The sequence below is a fragment of the Myotis myotis genome, unplaced genomic scaffold, assembly GCF_014108235.1.
Source record: "Myotis myotis isolate mMyoMyo1 unplaced genomic scaffold, mMyoMyo1.p scaffold_m19_p_2, whole genome shotgun sequence".
Lineage (NCBI taxonomy): Eukaryota > Metazoa > Chordata > Mammalia > Chiroptera > Vespertilionidae > Myotis > Myotis myotis.
The window spans coordinates 56,379,459-56,400,747 of record NW_023416324.1 but is presented as its reverse complement, the minus strand read 5'-3'; the positions used below and the strand labels follow the sequence as shown (position 1 = coordinate 56,400,747).

Here is a 21,289-nt window from a genome sequence, read left to right as displayed (position 1 = left end):
GAGTGATATAGCTGCAATGAAAAACTCCATTGAAAGTATCAACAGTAGACTAGGAGAAGCGGAGGACCGAATTAGTGAATTAGAAGACAAGGAAGCAAAACACACCCAAAATGTACTGCAATTGGAGAGAAAAATTAAAAGACAGGAGGAGAGCCTAAGGGAGCTTTGGGACAACATGAAACGAAACAACATACGAATAATAGGGGTACCAGAACAACAGAAAGATGAACAAGGATTAGAAAACCTATTAGAAGAAATAATATCAGAAAACTTCCCTGAGGTGGGGAAGAAAAAAGTCACACAAGCCCAGAGAGTCCCAAACAAGGTGAACCCAAAAAGACCCACACCAAGACACATCATAATTACCATGGCAAATGTTCAGGACAAAGAATCTTACAGGCTGCAAGAGAGAGACGGAAAGTTACACACAAGGGATCTCCCATTAGATTGTCAAATGATTTCTCAACAGAAATACATCAGGCCAGAAAAGAATGGACGGAAATTTACAAAGTGATGCAAAGCAAAGGACTGAATCCAAAAATACTCTATCCAGCAAGGCTATCATTCAAACTTGAAGGGGAAATAAGAAGCTTCACAGACAAAAAAAGGCTAAGGGAGTTTATCACCACCAAGCCAGCATTGCAAGGAATGAATGCTAAAAGGACTGGTATAAAAATAAGAAATAAAAAGCTCAGAAAGAAAACAGCTACACAAAAAAAGAAATGGCTACAAACAAATACCTTTCAATCATAACTTTAAACGTAAATGGGCTAAATGCTCCAACCAAAAGACATCGAGTGGATGAATGGATAAAAAAACATGACCCATACATTTGCTGTCTATAAGAAACCCACCTCATTAGAAGGGACTCACACAGACTGAAAGTGAAAGGATGGAAAAATATCTTTCAGGCAAATGGAAAGGAAAAGAAAGCTGGGGTAGCAATACTTATATCGGACAAAATAGACCTCAAAGTGAAGGCCATAACAAGAGATAAGGAAGGCCACTTCATAATACTAAAGGGATCAATACAACAAGAAGATATAACCCTGGTAAACATATATGCACCCAATGCAGGAGCACCCAAATTCATAAAAAAAACTCCTGGAAGATATCAAAGGAGAGATCGACAACAATACAATCATAGTAGGGGACTTTAATACACCACTGACAGCACTGGATAAGTCTCTAGACAAACAATCAGCAAAGATACAGCATTCCAAAATGACTCACTAGATCAAATGGACTTAATAGACATCTTCAGAACACTTCACCCCAATGCCACGGAATATACATTCTACTCAAGTGCTCATAACACATATTCAAAAATAGACCATATATTGGGTCACAAGCAAAGTATCCCCAAATTCAAGAAGATTGAAATCATAAAAAGCGTCTTCGCAGACCACGATGGCATAATATTAGAAATAAACTACAATAAAAACAACCCAAAATACTCAAACACCTGGAAGCTGAATAGCATGCTATTAAATATTGATTGGGTTACCAATGAGATCAAAGAAGAAATTAAAAACATCCTGGAAACTAATGACAATGAAAATACAACAATCCAAAACCTATGGGACACAATGAAAGCAGTCCTGAGAGGGAAGTTTTTTTAGCTCTACAGGCCTATCTCAAAAAACAAGAAAAAATGGTAGTATATCCTCTAACTCTACAACTCAAAGAATTAGAAAGAGAGCAACAAGAAAACCCCAGAGTGAGCAGAAGGAAGGAGATAATAAAGATTAGAGCAGAAATAAATGACATAGAGACCAAAAAAACAATACAGAAAATCAATGAAACCAAGAGCTGGTTCTTTGAAAGGATAAACAAGATTGACAAACCTCTAGCCAGACTCACCAAGAAGCAAAGAGAGAGGACCCAAATAAACAAAATCAGAAACGATAGAGGCAAAATAACAACAGACCCCACAGAAATACAAATGATTGTTAAAAAAAATACTATGGACAGCTCTACTCCAACGAACTAGACAACCTGGAGGAAATGGACAAATTCCTAGAAAAATACAACATTCCAAAACTCAATCAGGAAGAATCTAAAAATCTCAACAGGCCAATAACTATGGAAGAAATTGAAGCAGTCATCAAAAAGCTTCCATCAAACAAAAGCCCAGGACCAGACGGCTTCACAGGGGAGTTTTACCAAACATTCAAGGAAGAACTAAAACCTATCCTCCTCAGAATACTACAAAAAATTCAAGAGGAAGGAACACTTCCAAGCTCATTCTATGAAGCCAGCATCACCCTAATACCAAAACCAGGTAAAGACAACACAATGAAAGAGAATTACAGGCCAATATCCCTCATGAACATAGATGCCAAAATCCTCAACAAAATCTTAGCAAATCGGATCCAGCAGTACATCAGAAAGATCATACACCATGACCAAGTAGGATTTATCCCAGGGATGCAAGGATGGTACAATATACGCAAATCAATAAACGTGATACATCACATAAACAAATTGAAAGAAAAAAACCACATGGTCATATCAATTGATGCAGGAAAAGCATTTGACAAAATTCAACACCCATTTTTGATAAAAACTCTCAGCAAGGTGGGAGTAGAAGGATCATACCTCAACATAATAAAAGCCATATATGACAGGCCCACAGCCAACATCATACTCAATGGACAAAAACTAACACCATTTCCCCTAAGAACAGGAACAAGACAGGGATGCCCCCTCTCCTGTTCAACATAGTACTGGAAGTGTTAGCCATTGCAATTTGGCAAGAAGAAGAAATAAAAGGCATCCAAATTGGAAAAGAGGAAGTAAAACTGTCCTTATTTGCAGACGACATGATATTATACATACAAAACCCTAGAGACTCCATCAAAAAACTACTAGACTTAATACATGAATTTGGCAATGTAGCAGGATACAAAATTAACCCCAAGAAATCTGAGGCATTTCTATACACCAATAGTGAACTTTCAGAAAGAGAGATTATAAAAACAATCCCGTTTACCATCGCACCAAAAAAATTAAGCTACTTAGGAATAAACTTAACTAAAGAGGTAAAAGACCTCTACTCAGAAAACTACAGGACGTTGAAAAAAGATATAGAGGAAGACATAAACAGATGGAAGAACATACCGTGTTCATGGATTGGTAGAATCAACATCATTAAAATGTCCATACTACCCAAAGCAATCTATAAATTCAACGCACTCCCCATTAAAATACCAACGGCATACTTCAGAGATCTAGAACGAACTCTCCAAAAATTCATCTGGAATAAAAAAAGACCCCGAATAGCTGCAGCAATCCTGAAAAAGAACAAAGTAGGTGGGATCTCAATACCAGATATCAAGTTGTATTACAAAGCCACTGTTCTCAAAACTGCCTGGTACTGGCACAAGAATAGGCATATAGATCAATGGAATAGAATAGAGAGCCCAGAAATCGGACCAAACCAATATGCTCAATTAATATTTGACAAAGGAGGCAAGACCATACAATGGAGCCAAGATAGTCTCTTCAATAAATGGTGTTGGGAAAATTGGACAGATATATGCAAGAAAATGAAACTAGACCACCAACTTACACCATACACAAAAATAAACTCAAAATGGATAAAGGACTTAAATGTACGACAGGAAACCATAAAGATTCTAGAAGAATCCAAAGGCAACAAAATCTCAGACATATGCCGAAGCAATTTCTTCACTGATACAGCTCTTAGGGCACTTGAAACTAAAGAGAAAATGAACAAATGGGACTACATCAAAATAAAAAGCTTCTGCACAGCAAAAGAAACCATCAACAAAACAACAAGAAAACCCACTGTGTGGGAAAACATATTTGCCAATGTCATATCCGATAAGGGCCTAATCTCCAAAATTTATAGGGAACTCATACAACTTAACAAAAGGAAGATAAACAATCCAATCAAAAAATGGGCAAAGGACCTAAATAGACACCTTTCAAAAGAGGGCATTCAGAAAGCCAAGAGACATATGAAAACATGCTCAAAGTCACTAATCATCCGAGAGATGCAAATCAAAACAACAATGAGGTACCATCTCACACCTGTCAGACTGGCTATCATCAACAAATCAACAAATGACAAGTGCTGGAGAGGATGTGGAGAAAAAGGAACACTTGTGCACTGCTGGTGGGAATGCAGACTGGTGCAGCCACTATGGAAGACAGTATGGAGTTTCCTTAAAAAACTGAAAATGGAACTCCCATTTGACCCTGTGATCCCACTTCTAGGAATATATCCCAAGAAACCAGAAACACCAATCAGAAAGGATATATGCACCCCTATATTCATAGCAGCACAATTCACCATAGCTAAGATCTGGAGACAGCCTAAGTGCCCATCAGTAAATGAATGGATTAGAAAACTGTGGTACATCTACACAATGGAATACTATGCTGCTCTAAAAAGGAAGGAACTCTTACCATTTGCAAAGTCATGGATGAACTGGAGAGCATTATGCTAAGTGAAATAAGCCAGTCAATGAAGGAAAAATACCACATGATCTCACTCATTCATGGATAATAGAGACCATTATAAACTTTTGAACAATAATAGATACAGAGGCAGAGCTGCCTCAAACAGATTGTCAAACTGCAGCGGGAAGGCCGGGGAGGGTTGGGGGGCAGGAGGTAGGGGGGTAAGAGATCAACCAAAGGACTTGTATGCATGCGTATAAGCATAACCAATGGACACAAGACACTGGGGGATAGGGGAGGCTAGGGGACTGTCTAGGGCGGGGGGATAAAATGGACACATATGTAATACCCTTTTTAATACTTTAAGCAATAAAAAAAAAAAAAGAGTTCGTGTGACACCTCTGACACGCATGTCATAGGTTCGCCATCACTGGTCTAGATGATGCAAGACCTTATAAGCATTGGAAAATCTTTTGTTTTTACTCAGAAAAATGGGGATTCTTCAATAGCTTTTGAACAGAAGAGTGACGTATGGAACTTCAATTGTGAAAGGATTACTCTGACTACTGTGCTGAGAATGACTGTAGAGTAGATAGTCAGACATAGAAAGACCAATATGGAAGCTATTACGATGACCCAAAGCAATGACGATGGGGTTTGTACCACAATGTAGCAGTGGAAGCAGTTAATAGTAGGCAGTTAGTTGGATGTATTTTGGAGGTAGAGCCAATAAGATTGGCTTATGGGTTGGATGAAGAGTATTTAAAAAAAATCTAAAGGCACCTCCAAAATTTTAGTCTAACCAATAAAAAGATGAAGTAGTCATCAACTGAGAAAGCAGCTGAGGCTGGAGCAAATTTATGAAGGAACACCAGGAGTTCACTGTTAGATATAAACTAGGTGAAAGATCTGGGCTGAAGATAAAAATGGTGGCACCATTGCCATATAGATAGTATTTTAAATGACATGAATGGATGTGATCTCCAAGGATGAGTGTAAATAGAGTACAGAAGAAAATGGGCCACTCAGAGAGCTTGCCAACTAAAGAGGTCAGGGAGAAGAGAAGGAACAAACAAGGGAGATTAAGAAGAAGCACTAGTGAGGTAGAAAAGGAACAAAGCCCTGCTCTGATCCTTATCCCTATCTGTCTGATATAGAGGTTAGGAGAGAATGTGAAAGCTTGTGATAAACTCAAGTCCCCCCAATAAAGTCCTAGCAAAAGAGTAAGAATGCTTGTTTCCAGATGTCTGGCTTTCAATCAAAAATCGTAACCGAGAATGAAAACCCAGCCTGTCAAATCTGTGGGATGCAGCTAACACAGAAGGCTCCTTGGAAGGAAATTTGGAGCATTCAATTATTATGTTAAAAAATAAGAAAATTCTCAAATTATCTAAGCTTCTGCCTTGACAGACCAAAAAAAAAAAAAAAAAAAAAGAGCAAAGTAAACAGAAAGAACAAAAGAATAAGGTAACAGCAGAAATCAATAAAATTTAGAAAAGAAAAGCAATAGGAAAAAAAAGGCTGATTCTTAAGATCAATAACATTTGTAAACTCTTGGCCAGGTTGATCAAGAAAAGTCACAAATTTAAAAATATCAGGAAGAAAAGAAAAGACATCATTATAGATCCTACAGATTCCTTGAAAGTCACACTGCCAAAGCTCACTCAAGAAAAAATAGATAACCTGACGAGTCTTACATCTACAGGACTTTTATCTATATTTGCTGTTCATTGTACATCCAATGTTTTCCCTCCAGATTTTTAAATTCATCACACAGCTCAAGGGTGATTAGGGAGGGCTTCTCTGATCCCTCAAACTAAAGTAGCAATTTGGTTCTATCCTCTTCAAAGTATTCCTAGCACATGAAGTTATCTTGTTTAGTTTGTGTGTATTCGTTTATGGTCTGTCTCCCCACCTTGTCTGTCTTGGTCACCAGTGTATCCACAGTGCTTGAAATGTTACAGGTGCTCATCATTAAAATGAATGTTCACTAAGGCAGTCATTCCCTACCAGTCACTAATCTGTCTGGGCTAAGATGGATCTACCTGGGGTGCTAAGTCTAAAGCCCAAGATGATGACTCCTACTTTGCTTTTATCCAGTTTTTCTCCTAGTCCCACCATCCAAATGATTAAAGAAGTCAATTAAGCTCAACCAACTTGCAGTAAAACACCAACTAGGAAAGAGGCAAACAGAACATTCTTTTGTTTAAATGTCTCAGTGTAGTGAAAAGGTCCACCCCGATGCCCTCTTCCCATTTATACATATTAACATATTTTATCATCACACCAACCCCGAGGGTTAGGTGTTATTATAATTCCTATTTTATAGATGAGGAAACTGAGGCACAGAGAATCTAAGTTACGCAACTACTGATCATAGAGCCAGAAGTGAAATCCTGGCCATCTGGTTCTAGAGACTGGGCTCTTAAACATTCCAATAAACTCCTTACATTACAGGGTAGCTATCCTGCCTGAACAATGCACAGGGACTTTCCTGCCCCACCCTCCCCTCCATCCACATTGACCAAACACCCAGACCAGGGACTGAGCAGACTTAGAGGCAAATTCCTGAGGAAGTACTTATTCCACTGGGGCAAGACAGGGGTGGAGGAGAGGCTTCAAGAAGGAAGATGACCCACAGGAGGAAGAGGAATATTTTTCTCTAATAACCATAATAGACATCATGACATGGAGTGACCCCAAGTGTCTAGAACAAGAACTCACTCTTTTTTAGAAGCAGGGTAAGTCAAATCAAATAGAGCTGCCATTCTAGAGTTGGACCAGCCCTCTGGTTGGAAGGTAAAACTTAAATCCAAATTAAAGTATATTTTTACCTTCACAACAATTTTCTTTATTTTTTTTCTAAATATTTTTATTGATTTCTAAGAGGAAGGGAGAGGAAAGAGAGATACAAACATCAATGATGAGAGAGAATCATTGTTCGGCTGCCTCCTGCACACTCCACACTGGGGATTGAGCCTGCAACCCAGGCATGTACCCTGACCAGGAATTGAACAATGACCTCCTGGTTCATAGGTCGACACTCAACCACTGAGCCACACTGGCCAGGCCGCACAAAACAATTTTATAAGATTGACTGGCAAAAGTAACATTGCTATAATAGGCAGTAAGACATTTCCTCCCACAAAATGGAGATCCTGTAGTTATATATAAAGAAACTTAACAGATTGGGACATTTTGCCCAAAACCTTCCTGATTCCAGCTTCTCATAACAGTAACAGGGAGCCTTTTGAGTTGCCATGTGAATGTCTCACACAATTATCTTACTTCCCAAGGGGTATTTTCCCAAAAGGAAAGAAAAGAAAAACCTAAGTCGAAAGAGTTTTCCTCTTTTTTTTTCTGTCAAGGTTGGTCCTTGAAATGAAAAACACAATTGCACTCAGCCAAGAAGACAAAAATTAACTTTGCTAAAAGAAAAAAGGGAGGTCACCTGAAAAGCCTGATTCTTTGGGTAAATTAGTTCAGCATCATGACTCCTCACACCCAGAATATAGTCTCTTGAAAGATTTAATAACTTTTATACCAGGCCCAGTAATATTGTTCCTTGGAGCCAATAAGTCCTTCAGGAAAAGTCAATAACTTGGGGATTTTCTTGCAAAAAGAAATCTGCTCTTTACTGATCCCAACTACTGTCCAAAAATGGAATTCAAACAGAATTATAACATACCAAAACACATGCAACTTTTTAACAAAACAGCATAATGCCCTGACTACCACTTAGAGGAGAAATAAAAAGAACGGGATTTATAAAAAAAAAAAAAAAAAAAAAAAAAAAAAAAAAAAACAAAACTAGAGGCCCGATGCACAAAAATTCATGCAAGAGTAAGCCTTCCTTCCCCTGGCTGCCAGCATTGGCTTCCCTCCGGCACCCAGGACCCGGGCTCCGCTCCAGTCTAATTAGTATAGTACCCTTTTATTATTATAGATAATGTGTGTGCCAATAGGCCAGGGGTGGGCAAACTTTTTGACTCAAGGGCCACAATGGGTTCTTAAACTGGACCGGAGGGCCAGAACAAAAGCATGGATGGAGTGTTTGTGTGAACTAATATAAATTCAAAGGAAACATCATTACATAAAAGGGTACAGTCTCTTTTTTTCAATAGTTTTATTCATTTCAAAAGGGCCAGATCCGGCCCGCGGGCCATAGTTTGCCCACGGCTGCAATAAGCTCACGCCCAGCTATACCAGAAGACTAGTGAAGTATTTAATGCATCTACATGTGGAATTCATGGGAATTTGACATCTACTAACACAGACTGATTTGGGTGTGTTATATTGCTGATTCAAATTCCAAAAGCAGCTGGGCCTTTGGTAATATGCTTTCCCTAATTGGGAAACAACTCTTGGTAAAGTTAAAAACAAATCAAGTATATCCTTTCTTCAATTTACACAATTGCTGTAGTCATGAAAACTTCAGTCTGTTTTTAAATCTTGCAAAAAAATATTATGAGTTTATATATAAAATGTTATTAGGTCCTAGGCTCATAATAATAAACAAGTTTTTCACATACCTGAGTGACTGGTGAGGGATTCAAAAATTATGCAGAACATCAAACAATTCTTCCTTGTGCAGGGCTGTCCAGCAAATCGCAATTTTCTTGTATCACTAACCTTTGCTCATCAATTGACTGTAGCATCCCTCCAAAACCAAACATCCTCCAATTTTCCAAAATGCTAGGGAGCAGTATAACAAGCACAGTTTAAAAGAAATCTCACTTTAAAATTCAGCTTTTCAGACTTCACTTTGACTATCATCTGCATCAGAAGAATAGAAACACGTTTCACCACTAACGACCTGGGTGACCTGGAGCAATCCCTCAGCCTCTCTGATCATCAGGTCTTCTGTAAAAAGGGAATAATGATGTCTTTGCAGCAGGACCACAAATTTAACTCACACACAACTCAGCAATGTCTTAATTGTCCATAAACTAATCTGGCATTTCTCCCGGGCTCCCATTCACTGGTTAATGGGAAAATAATTAACTATATGTCCAATGCAGTTTAAATTTAATCCAATCTGATCATTTAAACAACCCCTTTGGGCAATGTTGGGAATCTCTAAGAGAAAAATACTATTTGGGCTCCCAGCATGGCCAGCTTTATGGGTCTGACACCTGTGCTGTTGCACAAGGCCCTACTCTTAAAGAGGCCCACACCTGGTTAAATGCTCTACTGTAAGAGTGTTTAAATTCTTCATTTTTGAGCAAGGGACTTGTGTTTTCATTTTGCACTACAGCCAGAAAATTATGTAGCCAATGCTGGCCCTCAAACAGCTGCCTTCTACCCCTACTTCTCTCCCTAAGATGACACCTAGATAACTGAGGGAGAGAGGTGTTGATGGGTCCTCATGACACTGAGGGAAGGGCCTTCTGGCCTTGTGGGGGTCACTGACAGGCATTGGTAAGTTAATGCAAGTCTCAAGACAATAACCATTATTCACTGGGGACTTTCTGCTTGGTCAGGAAGCAAGTTACACCTCTGCATGGCTCAGCCTCACCCCAGCTATGTTGGCTGCAGACTGTGGAATGAATACTCCTCTCACCCAGGCTACTGGCCTGGAAGTTCACCCTGCCTTCTCAGGGCAGGGTGGGTAGATGGTGACTTCGAAGACCTACTGGCAATGGTCATCCCATCCATAAAACATGGGAATTAGGAGCAGCACAGGAAAACAAAACCATAAGACCTCCTTCTGTCCTTGGTGCATGGCCAAGTTGTTATGGTCAGACCCTCAAGTTGGTACAAGTGAACAGGACAAGAGATGAACTTTCCAGGGCCCCCCAACTTGGTAAAGGTCAATCTTCCCTCTTTGTGTTTACTGTTACTATCGTTTTTTTGTAACACAGCTCCTTTCCAGGCCATGGGAGAAATTTCAAGACACAAATCCCTATCTTCTCTTCCCATTCTTTTTCACACTCTCCTTGGCCAAATGTCCTGCTTCCTGATGCTGATCTTTTTAAGCCTAAACTGTGTGCAGAAGTGTCTTCTCTATACAATGGGGATCCCCTCTATGACCTGAGTTTCCGGGGCTCAGCTAGTAATGTGTGACATGGAAAATAAAGTAATTTAGCAAACCTTCTATCTCCACAACACCTGGCTAAGAGGTCGAGAGTCCATCTTCTCTTTCTCTAGGATACTAAAGCTCATGGATCCCCTTCAGAGGTCTGCCCTTTGCAACAAAATATAACATAAGAAGGAAATTAAAATGCATCCATTCAGCATTTGCAAAAACATGAAGCCAAGAACATTTGTTTTGCAGATTGGTTTTGAGTTTGGGTTTTTAGGTTCCTTCTCTTTCAGCAGCCCTACCTTTTTTTTTTTTTTTTTCAGTTAATTCTTGAGTATGTGCAATATCTAAAGCAATAGGAAAGGGATTATTTGGAATTAGCTCTACTTCAAACCTCCTACTTCAATCCCACTAGGTCCTCACCATATCCAAAGTTGAATTCATTCACCTTTCCCTCAAACTAGCCTTTCTTCTTGATTTTCTTCTTTTATCAGCAATAGAAAATGACGTTAGAACAGCAGTTCCCGAACTTTTCTGGTTCACAGCATCCTTAGTGTCTTGCTAATATTTTTATAGTGCCTCTAGACCAAAAGAAATACTTATTACTTTCATTTATTAAGTAGTTAGAGCCAAACAACTTTGTAAGTTTGTATGTCCTAATAACTTAAATACATTTGAAAAAATAATACATATGTATTTTAAATAATATTTTCTTTTATTCATAAAGCACATTTACTTAATAATGGCATATATGCACGTGGTGGGCACTGCACAACTTTGCAATCTTCGAATCAAATTAAATACCGCCACCCTCACTTCCTGTTCCACAATGATTCTTAAGCAATACTTGCTTTTTATCACAGCAACCACCAAAAATCCAGCTTTGCAAAGAAGAAACAGCACCAAAAGGAATGTATTGCTATAATGTTGACACTGTAACCTACATCAAGTGAGTAGTACATGATGTCCAACAGTCACAGAGTATAATTCTGTTTACATCAAAATTTTATAAAAATCCCACAACACCCCCTGTGAATTCATTGTGGTATCCCAGGGCACCTCAGCTGAAGTTTGGGAACTGCAGGGTAAGAATGATAGCTCAGAGCATGCTGCGATAGATTATTGCAGTAATGACCCCCATGAATCAGGCCTCTCTGTACCCATGCACTGGAGCCAATGTGATTTGCTTTGGCCAATAGGACACTGGTAAATGTGACACACATAGAGGCTTGAAAACTACAGATACTCTAGGGTTTGCCCTATCTTGCTTCTGCCCCCATGTGACACACCCAAGCTAGCCCCCTAGAAGATGAAAGACCTTGTGGAGAGAGGCCCCAGCCATTCCAGATGCGTGCATGAGGTCAGCGAGACCATCTAACTCCATCCAAGCCAAAACATACCAAAAGAGCTGTCCACTGATCCATAAATCATAAAACATACTGAAACTTTTTACATTTTAAACCACTATGTTTTGGGTGCTTTTTAGGCAACTAAAGTAACTCACAGAATGTTAAAGCAATTGCGTTTTATACTTTAGGTCATAGAAAACCAATAAAAGAATTAATTTCTTTAGTTAAATAGAGTTATTAAATGGATGAGAGCATGATCACTCGATTGTCCCCTTGGAATCCTCTTAGAAATACCTTGTGATTTCCGGTCTGATAGCCTCAGGAACAGATCCGGAATTCATATCCCTTTCATTGTGAACAAGATTTAAAAATTGACTTCATTCGTCTAACCACAGTTCCTAAAACTAACACAGTCACTAACATAAGTGATCAGTAACGTATAGAAAAGTCTGTTTGTAAGGAAGATGTCAATTGTAATTTGGTTGTCAAAAGGTAAATAGATACCTTTTTGCAAAGTATAAGAATAGCCCGTTTAACCAGAATTCAGATTGCTGACAACTATAACCAGAGCGGCAGAAACCCAGCCACAAACATGGAAATGGCCTCACAGTGGCAGAAATTTGTCTGCCACAAGATGTTGAATTTTTATGCTAATCAGAGCCATTCCAATCAAATGCTCTGACATTTTTATTCCAAATTTTGAGAAACTTTATGATTATTGTTCCAGAAATTTCTAATAATAAAAAATCTTTACAGACATACTTTATTCCAAGCATATATAGCACATGGAAATCTGAAACTTTTGAGAAAAAAAAAATAACTCAGAGTAATTCCTTGTTCTCTTTATTAAGAGATTGCTAGAACCTTAAGATATAAACTATTGACAAGGTACACTGTTAAAATGATTGAACTCACACACACTTTATAGAATTAACAGATAGTTCCCAGGATTTTGATACAGAATTTGCCAAGGATAACAACTTTATTATTCTTAGGTATTACAATTGATCACTGACAAATAGAAGACTCTTTAAAGAATGGATTATTCAATAATATTTTTGTAAGGGTTCTTAAAGTAATGGATATTGAATAAATGCTAGAAAGCAAGGCCTTGACCAAAGTGGCTATGGTCATGCTTCCTATTAAGAGAATTTCCATTCTTAGCAGAAACATGTACACCTTAAAATCTACCAAACCACTAAATAGCAAAATTCTGGGATTTCTCCTATTATGTATTATGCCAAAACTTTCCTCCATCGTCTTTCTATTTTTTCATAAGGCATAGCAATGCCTGTTAGAGCCCTCATCATATGTTACTCTTCATTAGTTCAATAAACATTTTTTCAATGTTTTTAAGAACCTGCTAACAAACATCCTTAAGGACTTAGTCTGTGCTACATTAGGAGCTAAGATTACAAAGACAAGTTAAACTGTTCCTACCCTCAAGGAAAACCTGGTCTAGAGTTTATGGTCTAGGAGGGCAAATAGTTAGTCTATAGTTTACATAGTAGGGATGGGTAGACAACAAGAAAATCAGAATTCACTGTGACATAACCAAGCACTGGCTGCTAAGACAACCCAAGGGAGCAGCCACTGACTGCAGCTGAGGAAATCAAAAGAGACTTCCAAGAAGAAGTGAAGAGTCCCTGAGTCCTGGAGAATGAGCAGGTTCTAACCCAAAAAAGGGGGGGGGGGGGGGTTGGTGAGGGTAAGTCAGGCCTGTGTACAGAGGCAGAATGGGTCACAACATGGAGTTCTGTTTTGTGAGAGACTGCACTACAGAAGAAACAATAATATTTCAAATCTTATTATTGAAAATTTACCATCCGCTGGTTACCTTATTAAGTCCTTGACATATCAATATATGCTGACCAAAAAAAATTGATGTGGAAAAATTTATTCTTACCCTCCTCCCCCAATTCACAATTGAAGAAACTGAAGCCCAATGAGATTAAGTAACTTGCCCAAGATATATTTTGCAAGTGGCTAAGATATATTCCAACTAGAAGTTCTGATTCCAGAGCTTAGGCTCATCGGCTAATCATGAATGGATTTTTATGTCATGATAAGGAATTTGAACTTGACCTTCAAGGCCATGGAGGCTAAGAAGGATTTAAGGCAAAAGAATGACATGGTCAGTATTGCCTTTTAAAAGGATGGTCCAAGTTCATGGGGGGAAGAAGTGAGGCTGATCTGAGTGGCAACCCTGCAGTTATGCAGTGACAACCTTCATGGCCATATTTAATGTAACTGCAAGCCAGGAGGTGATTACAGTCATCCACACATAAAATGTATGAAGGGTGGAACTAAGGAAGGGTAGTGACAGAGAAAAAACAGGGTCATAATGCAGCACTGTTAATGATGTAGGCTCAACAGTAGTTGATGGCTGGTTAGATTATGATGGTGATGCAGAGAGAGTGGGGTTTTTTAGTCAATCTCGCTAAATTGGAACCACATTTTAGAATCACCTTTCCTGTTCAGTTCTGGATTAGACTAAGCCAAAACAGAAACTTACGCAACAATAGGAAAGTGACAGGAAGCAGCCGGCAGTACACTTTGCCGCCAGTACGCTCTGAAGGTCGGTGTGGTTAGAAATGAGGAGAGATAGACACAGAGATGCCAGCAAGGGCCAGTCTGTCCTCTCTCTTTCCCCGCTCTGCACCCTCTTCTGCTCCTTCTAGCTTTTTCCTCTCTGCTTGCCCCACTGACCCACCATCAGATGCCTGACAGCAAACTCACAGGCAAGAACTTGGACCAGGTTTTCCATAGACCTCGACACCAGCTCCCTTTGCAGTCCCTCTCAGCAGGTTCCCCTCAAGCTCTCACTTGTCCACCATGCCTGTGCTTAGGAGGGTTTTACTTAGTGACGGCCCTGATTAGCCAACTCTCCTCCCGCACTCCCTACTTTTCCAGCTTCAGATTTGATCCCAGCAGGGTTTTTGTTTTGTTTTTGTTTTTGTTTTTGTTTGTTTTATTTTGTTTTGTTTTGTTTGTTTGTAGTAATTAAAAAGATGAGTCTAAAATTCATCTAGAACTCCGAAGGTCCAAACAGCTTTGAAAAAGAACAAAGTTGGAAGACTTCCACCATTTGATTTCAAGACATATTATAAAAGCGTTCATAACAGAGCTATAAAGATGGACAACCAAATTAAAGAGGGGCAAAATATTTGGAAGAATTGCTGCCTGAGATAACTGGGAAAGCAGGCCACAAGCTTACTGAGTCTGTAGCTCTGGGGGAAATGGTTGTTGGCCATAGAATAATTGTGGGCTTGCTTTTACTTTGTACCTCAGGCAAAGTATTACAAGAGAGATGAGCTCAGGAAATAATTGACCACTTTGCAAGCAGAAATTGAGGATCTAAAAATTGGAGGCCTCAGTAGAAAATTTACAAAAGCTATGCACCAAGATGGATGGGAGAAGGGCCTTGCCTTCATTCTGGAGATGTTCCTATCTATATAAAGTCTATGCCCAAAAGATGCTCTGAACATGGAATTTCTTAGAATTAGGCTTCTAATAATTTCTCTACGTGGGAAAAGAAAAGCATTGTAAACCAGACTTTTCTAAGAGAAAGGTAGGTGCTCAAGGATTCGGTATGCTTGGTTACTGGTATTGTTCACAGGACCTCTGCTCTCTCATTCTGTCACTTTATTGTAACAATCTTTTAAAATCCTAGTTTCGATCATTCGAGCTTCTGGGAAGTACTTTGGATTGTCGGAATTACACTTCATTTTGAAATTTCTTTTCATAGGCTCAACAAGCTTTATTCTATTGGTGCCTTCTTTCATAGTTCCTTTAAAATCTAAGAGTTACTGGTGTAAGCTGTTAGAAGAATTATGTCAGTACATATTGCTGAATTTCGTTCCCGTATCAGTTTTGTTTCATTACTTCATTAGCTATGGGGAGTTTGCTGATATAGCTAGGTAGATCCTTGGGATATTACTGACTTTGTTCTAACCCATTTTGAAGCTTTTGGCTTTTTTTATATATTTAAGAACTTTCAGGCGGGTTTTATGAATATGTTTTACACAACCTCATTATGGAGTGACTTGTTCAGGAATGGATGGCCTTTGTTCCACATGTCAATCTGAATTTCAGCACTTCTTCCCATCTGTCAGCCTATATTGTCCAAAGAGTGTGTTTATTACCTTATGGTTGTACAGAGAGAAAACATGTCCACCGTGCAGAACCGTGATTCCAGACCATATAAACAAACGGAAAGGTGGGGCTACTGCAGCACACCTTCAAATACAATTCAGACCACAAAGCATTAATTTCAGTGGTCACAATGACTATTATTAAAGGCATTAGGATAGATTTCAGTGCTAAAAATTAAGAAAAAGTTTTCCAAACATTTTTGAATACTAAAATAAGATTTAAGTGTGTATTTCAATTTTTTAATTAAATGAATAAAAGAACACAGTGTTTTTAAAATATGTAATATTCAACTACATATATGTGTGAATATTTTTCTACCCGACTTACTTGACAGATAATTGCAGTATAAAAGTATAAATGTGTTTTCTTGTTCATGTTACCAAAAAACAGCAACTGAGTGAGGTGCTACTAAGATCCCTCCTGTGAAATCTTCCCTGATTCCAGTGAGGTGGGTTCCCTCCCTTCTCTGAAGTCCGTCAGCTCTCCCTGTCACTCAGGAAGCTACCATTCTGCTTTGCAGAAGAGCTATTTTCTGGTCTTGTCTGATCTCCACTCTAAATTGTGACCCCCTGAGGATCAGGAATATTTCTACTCCTTTTTACATTCCCCATACCGGGTATAGCACCTTGTATATACACAGTGGATGTTCAATAAGCATTTTCTGAATGTTAGAATTTTAAGCCCAAAACCCACTCCTGGATGCTGACTCTGCACACACCAGTAGTCATTGTGCTGTTTGGTCCAGAGCTTAACTGTTGGGTAATGTCTGATGTTTTCTCATGGGAGGAAGGCAATTTTGTAAAAGGATTTAGTGATAATGAACAGGGAAAGTAAAAATAGTGCCTAGCTGTATCACAAATATTAAAACTGTCCCATGAGCAAATATCTTAGATTACTGACTAGAAGAAGTTGAAATCCAATTTTTGCAAGCTCTTTACTGAAAAAAAAAATTTATAGAAGAAACTTAATTAACTTTGAAAATGTCATATCAACATTTTCTCTTAAACAATCCAGTGAGGAGAAAATGGACAGTTGCTTCCCCTTCTAATATCAATACCATTAGCAAATGGTATTGACACACCAGGGCTATACCATTAGTAGGTGGGTGAGGAGGAAGTATTGATTATCTGTAATGTCCCCACATTGGTGATGTAAGAGAACTGGAAGCTAAAATATGGGGACAAATCATCATTATTCAGTATGGAATGGTCAAAGTCTAAAGAAGAAAGGATCAATGTCAATAAAATACTGAAGTGTACTGAATGTGTTCACTGAAATTGGGAATATAATAAAGGAGATATATGCTTAAAGTCTAAATAGGGACAAACTTAGGGTAAGTAGAAATATGTACAAGATTTTTAAGAGGGTAACTTTAGTTTTTTGTTAACTTAAGAAACAAAGGTACATTGCCGGGGTCCAACCCCGGCAGGTCCAGGGGTCCCCAAAGGTGTGGACGGAGTCGGCGAAGAAGGAATGATACGGAGACAGTGTTCAGTTGATCAGCAGCCTATCCAGGATCTCCAGCCAGGATCTCCAGCCAAGTTCTGTGTCCATGTTGTCTTGCTAGGTTCTCCAGCCAGGTTCTGTCCAGGTTCTCCAGCCAGGTTCAGTCACCAGGTTCTAGTCAGGTTCTCTTGCCAATTTCTGTAGTCAGGTTCAGTCCAGGATCTTTTGCCATGTTCTCTCGCTAGGTTCTGTCTCTAGGTTCTGAGGCCAGTTTCTGTCCAGGACCTTTTGCCATGTTCTCTCCAGCGAAGTTCTTCTGTCTCTAGAGAACGTTCTGTGTAGGTTCTGTGCCTAGGTTCCGTCTCTCCTAGTTCTGTGTTCTAAGTTCTGTATTCTAAGTTCTGTGTGTAGGTTCTGTCTTCTCTGGTTCTGTATTCTAAGTTCTGTGTCTTGCTGTCTTATTACATCTGTATTTATACCAGTTGATTCAATCCTATCAATCTCTATTACAAAGGTTAGGGCGTTTCTTATCTCCATTCCAGGGAGTAAAGATTATGTAGCTTAAGCATGATTGTTCATAGTTAAAGTGATTAATTACCCACCTGGCACTAGTTAAGAGGTTTTATTCCCTCCCTAACTTCAGGGGAAAATCCCTACCTGGGGAAACAACCTTTCTCAGAGACCTTGGTTAAAACACATAGTGCCAAGAAGGTGAGCAAACATATTAAGAACAGTATGCCATATATGCCAGGTCCCTTGAAACAGCAAGTATGGACCGGCTCCCAGCAGTACATAAGAATGAAAATATAAATAAATCAATGGGTAATATCTCCATAGTTTATTAATAGTAGAGAGATTTTTGTGGAAGTAGTTCCCAACCTGTTGGATTCTGGGGCCCCTTAACCACTGTAATTGTTATAAGGAGACCTTAACTACATTCACACAGCAAACCTTGACTATGACATGCAAATTATATGCCTGACACATATGCATTTCCATTTGACATAAACACATAGATGCTTACTGATGAGTAACAGAATGTTCAGATAGGTGGGGGAAGCCAGGCAGGCTGATGCAGTAGGGTCACACTCACATGGGAAGAGCTGTCAGAGGGAGGGAGAGAACTCATTGGGGGGGTGGGGGGGGACACATGATCAGTGAAAGGGGTCGTAGCCAGAGACTGGGCTTTGAAAGGCCCTGAGCAGAAAAGTGAGAGGGAAGCAGCCAGCAAGATGGCATAAGCTATGTTGTGAGCACTAGGACCTCTCAGATCTTCAGGAAAATTACCACATTCATAAAATCCTATGTATGATTAATTTTTATGGGAAATGTTTAAGAGACTGAGCTTCTGGATTTGACCTAGGGGTCATCCCAAACAGCAAGGAAGTGAGCGTGAAGGGAGGAAGCACAAGGAATTTAAATGGGAGAAACTCAAGGAAACATGAGCAGCACATTGCCTATTACAGGCCCTCGAAATGGAGGTCTCGCCTATTTAATCTGATCTTGAAGGACTTAGAAGCCTTGGGAAATAAGTGAGTTTCTTATATAAATTCACTTAAAAGTGTTCCTGATTTCTTAGAAGTTTTTGTCATTATGTGTTTCCTTAGATGATGGAAACATGCAAAAATAAAATTTTACATTAAAAAAATCAATCAGTACTACAAGAATTCAGACCACTATTTTCAGAGCATTGGCCCGTTATGAATTGTATCAAGAGGATTACAAATTGTCAGCTTCATCGGAGAGGAAAGGCTGAGTGGAGTTCTCTGCAGAGCTGTGAATGCCACTGTATAAGACAGGCCTGACCTGACAGGTGCCCCATAAGTTTTGAAGTTAAGAAAGAATGGGCATCTGGAGAAAAATAATTTAGTAGAAGGGAATAGAAAAAAAAAACTTATGTGATGTCTATATGTGAGGTGGCTTTGTTACAGGATTACTGGATACTGAGGCTGACTCCAAGACCTCTTTGGGTTATTTAAAGAAGTAGAGTGTACATGACGGCAAGTTCCCAAATCATGGCTCTGCTTGCATTTCTATGGCAAGCGTTAAGTATTTGTTAAGTATGGCAATAGAACATATAAAAAATTCATTATTAAAGAACCTTCACTCTATCCTCCCTCCACCCACTGGCGCTTTTTTTCCCTACAAAGCTAATAACTTTTCTATGTTAATTAGGGAGAAAGATCGTTTATATGTAATTCTCTTTTTGTAATTTTTCTTTTTACCACCTTCAAATGTTTGAGCTTTGTTTTTCACCTTGAAAAATATTTTTGGAAACACATGCACACAGAGATTTTTGTCAATCTCAGTTCCAAGTAGAAATGCAAGATCAGCTTTACTTCATGTACAGCATTACGGGAATTCTGATGCAATCAGAGGTCAGATGCTCCTTCAAAACCACAGAATTCTCTCATAGATACATATATAGCAACTCAAAAACCTTCTCACTTAATATAGTACCTTTCCTGGGAAGAAACCCAAAAGTTCCATAATCAATATACATAAAACACCATTTAAATAAAACTGCCATCGCAAAGCTTTCTGAGCAAGAGCAAAACTTCTGGCCTAGGACCTCTACATCTGAGAAAAGTGCTTGAGAGCCTTCAAACTCCAATATTCTGTCTGGAAGAATAAGCACAGCCAATTGTGTGAACAGAGTCAGCTCACCAGAAAGTAGATATACCATAGGAGAGAATTCATTAGAATTAAGGTGTGGTCAGAGAGGAATGAAAATCATTAACCGCAGGGTTAGAAGTTATCCAGTGATCTTTCTAATCACTCTTACTAATTCAATTATAAAATTACTAGAGGCCCAGTGCACAAAAATTTGTGCACTCGGGGGGGAGGGGGGCCCCTCAGCCGGGCCTGTGCCCTCTCACAGTCTGGGACCCCTCGGGAGATAATGCCCTGCTGGCTTAGGCCTGCTCCTGGATGGCAGAGGGCAGGCCCAATCCCTAGGTGCAGCCCCTGGTCGGGCTCAGAGCAGGGCCGATTGGGGAGTTGGGGCGCCACCCCCTGTCATACACAGAGCAGGGTGATCGGGAGGTTGTGATTCCACCCTCAGTCACGCTCAGGGTAGGGCCGACTGAGGGGTTGGGGCACCATCCCCTGTCACACTCAAGGCAGGGTTGATGGGGAGGTTGCGGCGCCACCCCCTGTCATGCACAGAGCAGGGCCAATCAGGGGGTTGGGGCACAGCCCCCTGTCACGCACAGAGCAGGGCCCATCAGGGGGTTGGGGCACCACCACTCTCACACTCAGGGCAGGGCCGATGGGGAGGTTATGGCTCTACCCCGTCACACACAGAGCAGGGCCCGTGGGGGGATGGGGTGGGGGGTTGGGGTGCCGCACCCTGTCACACACAGAGCCGCAGGGTGATCAGGGGGTTTGGGCGCTGCCCCCTGTCACGCTGATCCCGGTGCCGGGAGGCCTCGCGGCTCCGCTGATCCCGGTGCTAGGAGGCATATTACCCTTTTACTATATAGGGTAGAGGCCTGGTGCATGGGTGGGTGCCGGCTGGTTTGCCCTGAAGGGTGTCCTGGATCAGGGTGGGGGTCCCCACTGGGGTGCCTGGCCAGCCTGGGTGAGGGGATGATGGCTGTTTGCAGCTGGTCACTCACCCTTCAGTGTGGGGGTCCCCACTGGGGTGCCTGGCCAGTCTGGGTGAGAAGCTGAGGGCTGTTTTCAGGCTGGGGGTGACTGAAGCTCCCAACCACTCCTTTTTTTCTTTTTTCTTTTTTTATTCTGGGCCAGCTTTAGCTTTGAGGCTTGGCTCCAGCTCTTAGGCCTCCGCTGCTGAAAGTAGGTTTCTGGCCTTTGCTTACAATGTTGCGATCCTGCTGGCTGAAGCCCAGCAGGTTTCTGGGGTTGCTTGCAGCTCAGA

General features: G+C 40.2%; 1 pseudogene; it reads left to right on the top strand.

Moving 5' to 3' along the window:
- The first annotated feature begins 13,900 nt into the window (after positions 1-13,900).
- LOC118675532 lies at positions 13,901-16,104 on the top strand (annotated as a pseudogene).
- The last annotated feature ends 5,185 nt before the right edge of the window (positions 16,105-21,289 follow it).